At 32.5% G+C, this 14,639-nt stretch overlaps 2 long non-coding RNA genes across 2 annotated transcripts; both read right to left on the reverse strand.

Annotated features, from left to right (window-relative positions):
* Positions 1–156: 156 nt before the first annotated feature.
* LOC128205378 (uncharacterized) lies at positions 157–4,811 on the reverse strand. The gene is made up of 5 exons (XR_008256232.1): positions 4,737–4,811; positions 1,666–1,740; positions 1,450–1,512; positions 901–969; positions 157–240 (listed from the first exon to the last, which is right to left on the reverse strand). It is a non-coding gene; the product is annotated as an uncharacterized LOC128205378 (long non-coding RNA).
* Positions 4,812–11,757: 6,946 nt separating this feature from the next.
* On the reverse strand, positions 11,758–14,354 carry LOC128205057 (uncharacterized). Its single transcript, XR_008256162.1, has 3 exons — positions 14,241–14,354; positions 13,837–13,933; positions 11,758–11,845 (listed from the first exon to the last, which is right to left on the reverse strand). It is a non-coding gene; the product is annotated as an uncharacterized LOC128205057 (long non-coding RNA).
* Positions 14,355–14,639: the final 285 nt, after the last annotated feature.

Raw genomic sequence — 14,639 nt, forward strand, 5'->3', positions numbered from 1 at the left:
GTGCATAGTAAATAGACCTCCAATCAAACAATGACTAGATGCTTGTAACGCTTAGAGTTTCATTTAACAAATTAAAAAATAGCGTTTGAGACAATGATTTCATTTTTTCGACAGTTTTGCATTAATGTGCCTACACTAATTCAGTAACCCTCATACCTTGAAAGTTCTGTCTCCAGCTCTTTTACCCGCTTTTGAAGACACGACACTGTAGTTTGTAACCAATCTAAAGCCGTCAGAGCGCTATTAAATTTAACGTTTCAAATTTGTGTAAGAGGTGCATAGTAAATAGACATCCAATCAAACAATGACTAGATGCCGTTAAAGGCTTAGAGTTTCATTTAACAAATTAAAAACTAACGTTTGAGACAATGATTTAATTTTTTCGACAGTTTTGCATAAATGTGCCTTCGCTAATTCAGTTAGCTGTACTGTATAAAAAGGTGAAAGACACTTAGGGGAACTTCCATGTTTAATGGGGTCAGACATCGAATTACAATTCAACATATTGCAGGGCCAAATTGTTAGTCGTAGATGTATGAAAGTGTTTTGTTCATCTAAATTTTGAAAACATGACTGTCAATACTAAATTTGTGTAAAGCTTAGTACCGCTTAAGAAAGTGTTTTTGTTGCCTGAATCGACTTGTTTCTATTCTAATACGTATAAATACATATCTGGCAGCTTTTTTATGATGTATGTACAGTTTCTATTAAATAGCTCAATTTGAACACAATACACGAAAATTAAAATAGGGTCCTTTTAAAACCTAAATGTCATTTCTATTATTAAGTAATATGTTAAACTTTAATGGATAAACAACTCTTAATAAGTTTATAATTGAGCTTTGCGGCAAAACAACAAGCAAATTGAAGCCAACTATTTTATATGGTTAACTATCTTACTAAGTCAGATGTGTTTCGCTATGGTTCTTCTCTGTCACCTCCTTCTGTTGCAAGTCAGTCAACTCTTGTCTACAAATGATAGCTAATTAAATAGCGTTCAAATATTGTTATGCAATAAGAAGTAAAGTTTCGTTTTCTATGTCTTCTCATATGCTTTACGATATGTAGAGTGCCTAAGTTTTCATACGATAACATGCATGAAATAAAATGTTATTTACATGTGAATTATGTGTGAATAAGGGAATATTTAAAGTCTCATTCTCTAGTTTGGTCAGTTAATGTATTTGTGTCGATGCATAGAAAATAATAAAATTTTGATTTGAGCTGCACCAAACTTAATCAATTCATTTGTCCAGTTCTTCGAAACAATTCAAGAAGAGGAAAGAGCAGCAACGCTACTATCTGGGGCGACTAAAGCTTTAATTTGTGATTTTTTTTCATAAATCGATAAGCGATGATATTATTAAATGTATCACAATTACACATTGATAAACAATAATGCAAATTACTACAACTGTAATCTTAAGCAATGAAATATTTATTATCTACCTAAAAGATGCAGCCTCTTCTTCCAAAACTTCTTTCAAATGTAAACATTTATAAACTTCGTTTCTGAAAATTATATTAACAAGTTTTCATTGATTTCACGATATTATGTTATACATGTACTATATCAAATTTTCAATGAATACATTTATTTGTAAAGCTATAGTATAGTATAATTTAAATGAAAAGTAATACGACTTCAGATATAACATAACGTACTCAAGTCTGATTTGTTCGGCCTCTGCAAATCTTTTAACAAGTCTGAGTCTCTTCTCCTTCTTCTCTATCTTTGTTCTGAAAGAAAAAGAGATCAGTAAATCGTGACTTTCCTTCAAAAAGTTGATAAAAGTACTTGACCTAAGCAATCTTTGTAACATTTACAATCATTTGTAAACTATCAAACTAATGTAAAATAAAGTGTTTTTTAAAGCTTGCACATTGTTTTGTCGCTACACCTGTAAAAGCTCTTTGGCGAAAAGTACACCAGTCTCATAGAATAAGGCCTGTAGTATTAGTGGGATGCTTTCTTACTTAACTAAATAATATAAGGTAAACAATTAATATCAGAGGCTTTCATACTTTACCACATTATAAAATATCAGCAAAAGGTGTCTGAGGCTTAAGTATTTTATTACATAAGATATAGTTAGCAAAAAGTTTTGAAGGCTTTCATACTATATTACATAAGATATAGTTAGCAAAAGTACTACAGGCTTTGTACTGTATTACAAGAGATATTTGCAGCAAAAGGTGTTACAGACTTTCGTACTATAATTCAAGATATATCGCTAAAAACGTTTGCCAGGCTTTCGTGCAATATAACATGATATATGGTTAGAAAAAGTGTAGCAGGCTTTCGTGCTATATAACATAATTAGCAACATTATCACAGGCTTTCGTAATATATAACATTACATATAGTTAGTAAAAGTGTAGCAGGCTTTCGAAAAATGTAACATGAGATATAAAGAGCAAGTATGTTTCAGGCTTACGTACAATATTACATGTGGTATAGTTAGGAAAAGTGTCACAGGCTTTTGAACTGTATTATTAGAGATATGATAAGCAAAAGGTTTCCTAGACGTTCGTACTATAATATAAGATATATAGCTAAAAACGTGTGACAGGCTTTCGAACTACATAACATTAGATATAGTTAGCAAAAGTGTCACAGGCTTTCGTACTATATAACATTAGATATAGTTAGCAAAATTGTGTCAGGCTTTCGTACTATATAACATGAGAAATAGTAAGCAAAAGTGGGACAGGCATTTTTACTTTATAACATGAGATTAAAAGATTTCTTCCATGGTCGAGGGTGTAAGATAGGTTCATCCCGACCCGAGCGTAGGGTGTTTTGAGGAAACTCGGTTCGGAAAAGAGGTTTACCGAGTTTCCTCAAAACACCCTGCCACGAGCGGCTATGGTAGATGCTTTTTCTCCCAACTCAGTTAAACAAAATTAAGTAAAAATGTGTTTTTTTGCTGGAACTACTTTGTGCTTAGTTAGAATAATTGCGTAATGATATGCGATAATTCGTGGTTGTCATGGAAATGCGCGCAGTGATTCAGATTATGTTAATAGACAAATCGGTCTTTAAATAGTTCTAAGGAGAATGAAACAGTTTTATGGTGACATTTGAAGCGAGAAATAGTTGATTAGCGTTCTAAATATTGCCACAAGACAAGACTTCTATGATGCTACAGACGACAGTCTTCAACAAGGGAGGTAATTACAATGTGGCAACAGTTAAAAAGGAGTTCCATACGGGCATTTTATCTTCGCCCGTGGGCAAGATAAGAATCTCTAGCATGATTAAATTATTGGATCTACTTATCTGAGGTGGGAGAAATAGTTATCATAAATGTCACAGGCTTTCTTACAATACAGCATGATATATAGTTATCAAAGGTATCACAGGCTTTCGTACTTTATTACATGAGATATAGTGATCACAAGTGTCCCAAGCTTTCGTACTAAATAACATGAGATATAGTTATCAAATGTGTCACAGGCTAGCATACGTTATAACATGAGATATAGTAAGCAAAAAAGAGTCATAGGCTTTCATGCCGTATTAGATAAGATTTGTCTAGCAATTAGTGTCAGAGGCAAACCTACTTCACAACATAATACACGGTATGCAATTAGTCTCATAGGCTATCGTAATTTACTACATGCTAAAAGGTTATTAGTTAGCACATGAGACTATCTTACTTATTTACATGAGATAATGCTAGAAGTGAGGTTCTCCAATTGACACAAAGTGTCTGATAGATCAAGTATGCAGTAAGTGTCTGATGCTTTCGACTCTACTACATGACATACATTATCATTCGATTGTGATAAATCTAACGAAAAGTACGTAACTCTGGTGAACGAGAATGCATGAGATAATGAAAGCACTTTTGCAGCTGAGGTATTAGACTGTACTATATAAGATCAAGCAAGCAGTTTTTGTATGATGCTTTCGACTCTACTTCATGAGAAAATGCAAGCAGTTAGTGTTTGATCATATCGATTGTACCTCATGAAAACAAGTATGCAGTTAAATCTGAGGCGTTTGACTCGACTACATCAGCTCAATGTCTTCAATAGCCGTTCTTAAGGGAATTTAAACATTAAATGCTCATCAAACCCTAAGTTAAGTTTATATCTGAACACTCAGTTATTGTTTAAAATGATCAAGTTACCAAGCAGTTACTTTGTTACCTAGCTTCGCGTTTCAGGAAGACAGTAAATTGAAGCAGTTTTTAAATGTTTAAAAAAAGTAGTCTATGTACCTGAAATATTTTGCTTTATAAATGGAATCAAACGGCCTGGTTTATCAAGTTATATGCATTTGAATGTAGGATCAAAACGAAATTTGTAAATCAAAACTATATCATTTCCAAAAAAACAAAATTTAAACATATTTTCCGATCAACCGTCAGTGATTACCGAAAAACGTAAAACGATTTTTTAAGTCCCATAGTACAAACTACATTTGTGTACTGTTTAAGAAATATTGCACGAACCAATATTAGCATAAGCCTAATGAAGTTTGATTATTAATGAATGTATGGATATGAAAGTATAATAATGTCTGTTATACCCATATACGAAGTTTGTAAGAAAACCAAGTGTTATTTTCACATTCTGACTGATTGATTACCCTTTCAATAACGTATCGATGAGGCAATCTGTTGTAGATATCGACATGTTGATTTACATATAAAAGGTGGGATTAATTTGTAAATCGAATGTGATAAGAAGCTTGTTAAGAAAACATAAAAGTTAAACACGCTTACTCCAGTTTGAGAATTTCCACATTTGCATATTTCTCGACGAATCTTCGTTTGGTAATTTGATCTTGAAGCTGAAACCTCGAAAAGCATTTCCGATTATATTTCAAGGAAATCACTCAAAACATATTCAGTGTATATTTTAATGTAATGCTATTTTAATAGTTTCAGTTAATGTATATAGGTCGTCAAAAATACCATAAAATATAAAAAGACAAAGAAGCAGCCAACTTTATGTTAAATGTATTGCTTAAATTATATGTACTCAAGTCGCTCAATTTCTTTTTCTGCAAACTCTTCTGTTGTTGTCTGGATTCATTTCCGCTTTTCTATTTCTTCCCTGTAACAAGTAAATTAGGCCGCGATTATACTAAGAATATTCTTATTCTTATTCAAAACCTTCCCCAGCGAAACGATTCACACATCGAGCGAAAACCAGTGTTAGTGTTTGACCCCTTTCTGTATGTTAAATTTCATTTCAATTGTTTTCTGTAAAACTCTGTATAATAAACCAAACGCCCTATATTGATGCTAACCTTTCTCAAGAAAGATCTGAATACAGTTTAGACCCATAGCTGTGTGTTATAAACCAAATATCTAAGCTTTGTGCCTTGGAATGGACGTTTCAGAAATAAAAGTAATTTTAATGTATTACATAGTATCTTTGGTATAGGTGTAAACTTATGTAATAAAAAATTGTTTGTTTTATTTACATATGATTGTATAGCTCTTCAAATCAATTTAAAAATAAAAACGGCTTTCCAGGTTGGAGTTCTGAATATCAACTAACACTAAAGACGTTCGTGGAGCGTAGCGATTTCTCACTAAAATATGTTTACTTTTTGTAATAACACAGCTTAGCTCGGTTGACAAGTTGTTCAATAGGCCGTAGCTATAACATTAAAAGAGTTACAGACCAATACTGTTTTTGTAACAATGGCATAAGCTTTAGCGTAATAAAAGATCAAGAATATATATATACATATATGTGTGTGCGTGCGTGCGTGCGTGCGTGCGTGCGTGCGTGCGTGCGTGTGTGTATATGTGTGTGCGTGTGCGTGTGTGTGTGTGTGTGTTGCTCTTAAGATATGATACAAATCAAGGAATATTGAAGGCAAAGTGTTTCGAACTTACTCCAACTTTGAAATTTCTTCGTTTGACAATAATTCCTCCTCACTTTTATGGTACCTTTGCTTTTCAATCTGCTTTCTTATAAAAGATAATATGGATATTAATGACAAAATATATAAATTATGCCATACAAGCGGCCTAAAGGTAAAATGCGCCAAATTTAAATGTTTAAAAGCTTTTTTACGACGTGAAATGTTTTAATGTTAAATCATCGAGCGTATACTAATATCTTTGGATGTTGCGACAGCTCAAAGCTAAAAAAACCACTTTCGAATCCGTTTTCTGGTTAAAGGTCAGTACTTCGGATATTTCACGAGAAAGTACGCCAAGTGGTTATTGTAATTATTTTCATATAAAAAGGAATTATTAATTTGAAAATCTAATATGATAAGAGACTTGTAAAGTAAACATAAAAGTTATAAATGCTTACTCCAGTTCCAAGATTTCCTCACTTGCATGTTTCTCGGCGAATCTTCGTTTGGTTATTTGTTCTTGAAGCTGAAAACTTGAAAAGCATTTGTGATTACATTTTACTGAATACCACTTATAAGTCTTTATTATTCAGTGTTTTGACATGTATGTATTTATGTTATGTTATTTTAATAGTTTCAGTTAATGTTTATGTCGTCAAATGGAACATACAATATTATAAAACAAAGAAGCAGCAAACTTGATGTAAAATGTATAGCTAAAATTATATATACTCAAGTCGTTCTAATTCATTATCTGCAAACACTTCGGCTGTTATCTGGGTTCGTTTTCGTTCTTCTGTTTCATCTCTGTAACAAGTAAATTAAGCCGCGAGTATTGTAAGAATATTATTATTCTGACTCACAACCTTCCCCAGAAAAAAGATTTATACATCGAGCGAAAACCAGTAGTTGACCCCTTAAGGTATGTGACATTTTCATCTAGATTGTTTTCTGTATAAGTCTGTATAAAAAGCCACACTCATGGTGTTATTGTTAACCCTTCTTTCACCAGAAGGAACGATTAGTAAAAAACTAGGACCCTTAGCTGTGTGTTATATATAACCTATCTAAACTTTATGCTGCGAGCTTAAGACCCATATAAATGGAAGTTTCAGAAATTAAAGTAGCATTTAAAATGTTGAATAGTATCTTTGATATAAGTTTGAAAATATATTTACACTCTTTAGTACTTTTCTGTACAACTGAAGTGAAGTTTAATTTTGCATGAAAGCCCCGTACAAATCAACGGGGTATTAATTTAGGCGACCTTATTATTATGCAAATGTTACTTAAGTGCATGCGCATTACACACTTCAATTTCAGACGTTACGACAAAAAGTATGTACAAAGACTATTTATAAATGCGTTCGTATATAGAGTTACACATTTGTATAGGGTTCCCGCGATTATTTTCATGACTCGGCGATTATCACTTTTGCAGCCGGGGCATTTGGAATGTTCACATGTGAATTCAATTTTCGCTTCTTATTCGAAATGGACGGATGCAATATTAACTACGTAATGACAATTTATTGATCCGTTCAAACAGTGTCATTTTTTTCAAAATTTTAAAGGGAGGCAAACGCGAACACATTTAAGGATTTAGAATGCAGGTTTGCTAAAACCATTAAAGAAATTATAAGCGGCGCATTTTTCTTCAGAGTTGATATTGAAAACAATACAACTAAAGCGGCAAATTTGTATTTCCTTACATTTTGTATACTGTTCGTATATACAAAGTATATTTTTTTTATTTTAGAAAAGAACGTTGTTCTACTTGATACGAGTTCACTGTAAGAAACTGATTTGTGAGATTCAATACATGAAAAGTGTCAGTGATTCGTTCTGAGCAATTTCGGATAGAATTGTTGATTTGTCAAGCAAATGAATAGAAAAGATGGAAAAAACGAAATATCAGCACAATGTTGTTCGCTTTTTTTCCGACCTTGCTTACTCTTAAAAACTATATTTGAATTGAAAATAAGTTTACTCATCGTCGTCAAACTTGAAGTTGACTGGAACACTACAACTTGAGTGGAGGTTAACATTAAAATTTATATGTAATAGTAAACTAACAAAAGAATAACAGTTGGACTGTCTTGAATTTCAATTAGGTAACGCAAAATATCAAAAAACAATAAATGTTTTACTTACCCGAATGGGATAAACTCGTTTAATCCCATTTAAGATATTTTGTTTTCCTTGTGCGAGCACACTATTCCTTGTTGAGTTTAAGTCAAATTTAGGTACATGATTGTCAAAATTCTTTAAATAAAATCGACAAAAGCTCTCATTAAATGAAAAATGTGAAGCAGATTTCCTTGAATTGTTTTAAAGCATAAATAAAGACAAACATAAAAGACAAATAACAGAACTATTTGCTGGGTGATGATAACATTACCTTTGTGTGAAACGGTTTAAATGGGGCGGTATATCGCTGTACCATTCATTGGTACAGTGACGAGGAGTTCCCCTTCGTATGTAAAAATGAAGTCTTTTTTAATGATTTTAAGAATTATATATATAATTTTATTCTAAATAAAAATGTGTGTGTGTGTGTGTGTGTGTGTGTGTGTGTGTGTGTGGCTCTTAAATTATAATACAAATAGTGGGATATTGAGGACAAAGTATGTTCGTACTTACTCCAACTTTGTAATTTCTTCGTTTGCAAATGTTTCTGCCTCAAGTTGATTTTCTCTTTGCTTTTGAATCTCCTGTCTTATAAAAGATAAAATGTATAAATTATGCTATACAAAATAGTTTATGTGTATGCATGTACAATTAAGAAAGAATTGCGGGGTTGGTGCCATTATCGGGGTATGAACGCAATTGGGTTGGTCAATGTGTGTGGAGTCCGAAAGACTCCACGCGTACTTTGACCAACCCAATTGCGTTCATATCCCCGATAATGACATCAACCCCGCAATTCATTACTTATATTTACACCAATAGTTCCTTATTTCATTCAATAATTGTTAAAAAAATACTTCATTTCATTTAAGAAAACCAATCATTAATCCTTTCTACCCATTCTGTAAATAGAAAGACCCGACTGTAACCGGAAACATTTTATCAAATGACGTCACAATAACGCGGGAAAAGATCAACCACTTGAAAACACTTTTAAACGTAAAATTTAAACACTTGCGGAAGCAATACATTTAAAAGATAATAAATTAACACTTTCTAAAATGTTGATTTATATTTTACGGGACCTGCTGACACAATACAAAAACTAACAAGATCAATATTTTTCATGTATATTGTTATGCGATTAATTGCCATCCGAACATATCCGAAGATGTTGCGTTCATCGATTGATGAACGCAATTGCCCAAAGGCAGTTCATTTAAAAAATGAAAGTTGAGGTGTAAATATTACTTATTTTTGGTTACCCGTTACCAATATTACACTCAACATATTTTCCATATAAGAAATACATTTCATTAATTTGAGTATTCCATGTAATAACAGTAATATCCACTGAAAACATTTTGCATGTATGATAAGCAAACAATTTAGTACACAATCAAACAACCAAAAGGTTGTTGTTTATCAAACAGTCCTTGAAAATGACATTCGTAAAGCATGTTGTCACCAGGTTTAACATGTGAACAGCTTTTAACATGTAAAAATAATTGACCTTAGACAACTTATTGATATTTATAGCTATTAAACAGCTAACTTACTAGTAGTAAGGGGTCGCAGAATCCCTACGATACCTATAGATAGTAACGTTTCTTACTTTAATGTTTGTATGTCTTTTTCCATAAGCCATTTTACATTTTTTAGCATCGCTGTCCCTTCTTCGTCCAACGATAATGCACTGAAATTAAAGTAGTGTTCACTTTTTACGTTTCATAGAAGGTCATTTGGTTTTAATTTTGAACAAATAACTATTTACTCTTACTGTAACGTTATAACCCTGTTAAAAAAAATTTGAGCGATTTTGGGTGTTAGAATTATCATTGAGAGTGTGCTTATTTCTAGGAAATGAGAAATCAATCAAGTTCGCATAAAATTATAGCAATTTTTTCTAGATCTAATTAAAATTGCCATAATCGGTATTTGAATAACGCTTCTGAATACCTTGATTGTCTCAGATTGTCCGTCAGTTTTATTAATTCTTCTAGTCTGAAATGTTAATTCATTCAAATGAAAAAATACAGCATGTACAGCAGTGTTCTTAACTTTTCATATTCATTGTCATCGCTGATTTTTTCATTGAAATGTAATACGACATAAACTCTTGCAAGTGTGTGTTGATATGTCAACAGTGTTGCACATAAGTCTTTACTGTCAGTATCAGTTAAACTGTGACCGCTGTTGTATTGTTTTGATTAAGATGCCCTTCGGATGGGACTCCCTTCAAAACTATGTTTGAGCGTCCTGCTTTTATTATTTCAATCTGTTATTTATCGGTCAACTTGTTATTCAACATTTCCCTTGTTCGAAGTCTCCTAAATATTCCCTTTTAATTGTCAAGTTTGTGTGTATTTTCAGTTGCATGTAATTTGCCAACCATTTTGCATGTTGAATTGTTCTGATAGATGCATTGTGGGAAGGGAAATTGTGGAATTGACTGAAAAGGATTTAACTCTAGCGTTACTTAATGGTAACGTTAAATAGCATTGAGTAACATAACTTTTATTGACCTTTAAGTTGCGGTAATTAATGGTAAAGCAGATCTTTAAGGTAACATACCGTTAAAGTGAACAGAGGTTTTCAAAACACCGGCCCTAGTGGTACATAACAACTTTTTATCAAATGCAAGACATAAATTCCACATGGACATTGACCTTACCTTAAGTTTTTTCTCAATTTTGTTTCCTTTGTTTTATTTGAAGATTCTAAAACAGCGGAAGTTATATCACATGCTGCTATTTTCCTTATTTTAGACAACACCTGTTCATCATTGGTTTTATTTGTTTCTAGTTCAACAATTCTTTACTGAAGCTTAGTTGAGAGATCCATATTTTTCTCAATATACAATTTATTATCTGCAGTTAATTCATTTATCTTTATGTTGAGTTTTGCAATAATGTATTCGTGTTCGACTTTCAATTGTTGAACAATCATTCCATCTAATGACTGAATATTAGAAATATCAATAGTTTCTAATTTACTTTCCAGTGCAATTATTTTATCTTCATAGTCATTCTTCTGTTTCCTAATTTCTTCTTCTCTTTGATAATGTGCATCATTCAATGATTTTATTTCATCTTCCATTCTTGTTTTCTCTACCTTTTCTCTTTGGAGTTTTCCCCTTGTATCGTGCAATAATGCATTTAAGTTGATAGCATTGTCTTGTGAACGCTGGTGTTCTTCAAGCATGGCTGTTTGTACATCCAACCTTCTGTTTAGTTTTTCGATGATGTCTTCGTGCTCTTTTAAAGTATTTGCCTGTTTACTTTTCAGAGTAAATATTTTATGTTCATAGTCATTTATCTCTTTGTTAATTTCTACTTCTCTTTGACATTGTGCATCATTCAATGATTTGATTTCCTCTTTCATTCTTGTTGAAGTTTCCTTTTCTCTTTGGAGTTTTTCCTTTGTATCGTGCAATGACGCATTTAAGTTGATAGCATCGTCTTGTGTACGCTGGTGTTCTTCAAGCATGGCTGTTTGTGCATCCAACCTTCTGTTTAGTTTTTCGATGATGTCTTCGTGCTCTTAAAAAGTATTTGACTGTTCAATTTTCCATCGTTGAGCAATCATTTTATCTATTGACTCTTTATGAGATACATCAATGTTTTTTAATTCACTTTCAAGAGTAAATATTTTATCTCCATAGTCATTCACCTGTTTGTTAATTTCCACCTCTTTTTTTAAATTGTACTTCATCTAAAGTTTCATGTTCTTTTTTTAGTGTTTCCATTGTACACTGCAATGTTTCACTAACGCTTATATCATTGGCTTGTGTGCGCAATTGCTCTTCAATATTTTTTTGTAAATAATTGTTTTTAGCATGAGCATCACTTAACTTTTGTTCAATGCTTTTGTGAGTATGAACTGCAATAACAAAGGTAATAGAAACACTGTAAACGAAGACTTTTAACATCGATTATGCATTGTATTCAACTAGACTACATGCATAATTTAGCGAGATTGTAAGCCAGACATAAAAAAAGATTTTGTACTACACAATATATTATAATTAACACGGCAAAATACATAAAATGACAATGTAGACAATATTGCAGATAAGGCCAAATAGAAAATAGGTGCGTTCCAGGTAACGCAGCCAAAAAAAATAGGGTAGGTAGGTCGGAATATTTTTTTTATATTTTTTTTTGATATATTGATTTCAGTAACTGTTGACTCAGAAAGTAACAAAAAAATTAATCCATTTTCAGGTTTATCAGTAGTTTTTAAACATGTTCCATGCTTCAAAGGAAACATTCTTTATTTGTCTGGTTAAATACTTTGACAATGATGGTTGGATTTCAACTAAGTTATGGTACACCACACTGCTATTATTTAAGACTTTCCAGACATTTTCTTTATGCACCCTTTTGCTTTCAATCACCCTCTGTAGAATGCTAACCTCCCTGTAACATAATTACATGAAGAGTGGGGCAGCAAATTTACCATATAAGCCATCAGCCAAGGAAACCTCAATGCTCCCAAGAGGACCTGGGGTTTCAGGTTTAAAGAACAGGTTTTATTGCCAAAATTGCACACTTAAGTCTGACATATCAATCCGAAAGTCATTATCTGACACATTTGTATCTGACAAGAAAATATTGTTCAAGAATTGAAATATACCTGCCACATAAGCACAAACTACTCGTAATTCACCTTAGAGTTCGAACAATCTAAAAATTCGGACATCCATTATTATTTTCAAAAATAATTTATCTTAGGTACCTAATTTTCGGACACCAAAAGGACATCGATTGTAACTTTTACAGTAACTAAGTCTCACAGACCAATATTGATCTTTATCGTTACAATGCCTGGCTAGATTAACTAACCGTATACATCACTGTGATAAGTTAGTTAGTTACTACCCATCCTAAACGATGTATTGCCTGTTGAAAAGGATGTGTGATATTTTTAATGGAGGATTAAAGAAACAACAAGGGCAATCACGAGATTAAGAAAACACAGACATGAAATGTTTGTAAAACGATCCGCCAATAAACTTTGAAACTTGTACCACACTTTTAATATAGACTTTATGAAGCAATAATCGTACAGTAATACTCATTGTAACATCAATAGAACAATAAAAGTCAACACATTCAATGATACGGGTAACCATTTAATTTCATGATTTGAAGTTAGAAATGCAATACTTAATTACAATCGAAAACACCACCCAGACACATTAATTCTGCATAACAATATCCATGCTCTCCATGAGATCCTCGTGGGTATAACTGAGAGTTATGTGACGTCATACAATGTGACTGTTTGATCTGAAGCCGATAAAAGGTGTTTATTCATTTCAATGCATGTATAAAATGGTGTTGAATGGGATTTTAATTAACTTGATGAAGGAGTTATACACTTATATGCGTAATAACCATTGATAACTACGGATAAATTAATAAGTGGTAAAATGCAGACATGAATAAAAAGGCAGGTTTACCATACATGTAGATAAAATGTAAAAATGGTTATTTTCTATGAATTCGGAGAGCGAAAAATTAATTATTTTAAGGTGTCCGAAATCTAAGGTGAAGTACGGTAAATACATTCAGAAATCCAACTCTAATATTGTCAACTTTACGTACATACATTTCGTAACAAATGCTTTTCGTTCCAAAATCACATTTTGTCAGGGAAAAATAGATTAGGGTCGGCGGGAAAAAATAGGGTCGGAAAATAGACCTATTTTTTATTTGGCCTAACGATGGAGTCGCGCTTCACAGTATACCACTTATAATGCTTTAGTTTGCTTTAAAGTCTAAATGAATATGAGTGGCGACAAGGTATGGCACACTTTTTACACTGGGTAATTGTACAAAATAACACAATAAAGTTAATCTACATACCAGCTGATAGCATTTGTTGCAATCCTAACACAAACATGCTCGGTTCACGCATGGCTTCCTCAATACATTTGACTGTAAACTGTAGGCTACCTTCAACCTTTATTAAACATTTAATGTTTCTTCACAAATAAAATATATTTAAGTAGCGCAGTCGACCTTAGCGATTTCATTTGTTTCTATTTAGACTATAATTTAAGCTATCTGCAACCGAATTAAAACAATAAAATAAACACCTGTTTAGTTATTCTTTACGGACGACAGGTCTGACAAAATTTAGACTGTGTTAAAAAGGAGTTAATTTACTTAAAAGGATATCGTTCATCATCAACCTTATTACAATTTGTTGTAACGGCTTAAATAGACGAAGTATGTTAGCTAGAAGATAATCTTGAGGAGTAACTTACTGCTTCTGATTCTCTTTTTTGTTCATGATCGTCATCTTGTTTTCTTGATATCCATGAAGGCTTTGGTGCGACAGGCGGAGCAAGTCTTGAATTTGCTTCCGCTGATATGGAGCTCTGGTAAATAATATGCAGGATAAAATCAATATTTGAATATATATAGAAAACAACATCTGACGAGGTTCCGATTACTTTCTATTCTAACCTACCTAATGTACATATATTTGATGGAAAACACTAGATATCTAAGCAAAAACTTAACATACGCGTTACAAAGACAAAAACAGGAAACATATATTGCATTCGAGTTTTAGTGAACGAATCAAAATTAAGCTGAGAATATTGCTATCTGCATTATTTCTTACGCTTGCTGGTGCACTTGCCATTTTGTGGTTGGAGCAG

This window comes from Mya arenaria, chromosome 10, assembly GCF_026914265.1.
Source record: "Mya arenaria isolate MELC-2E11 chromosome 10, ASM2691426v1".
NCBI lineage: Eukaryota > Metazoa > Mollusca > Bivalvia > Myida > Myidae > Mya > Mya arenaria.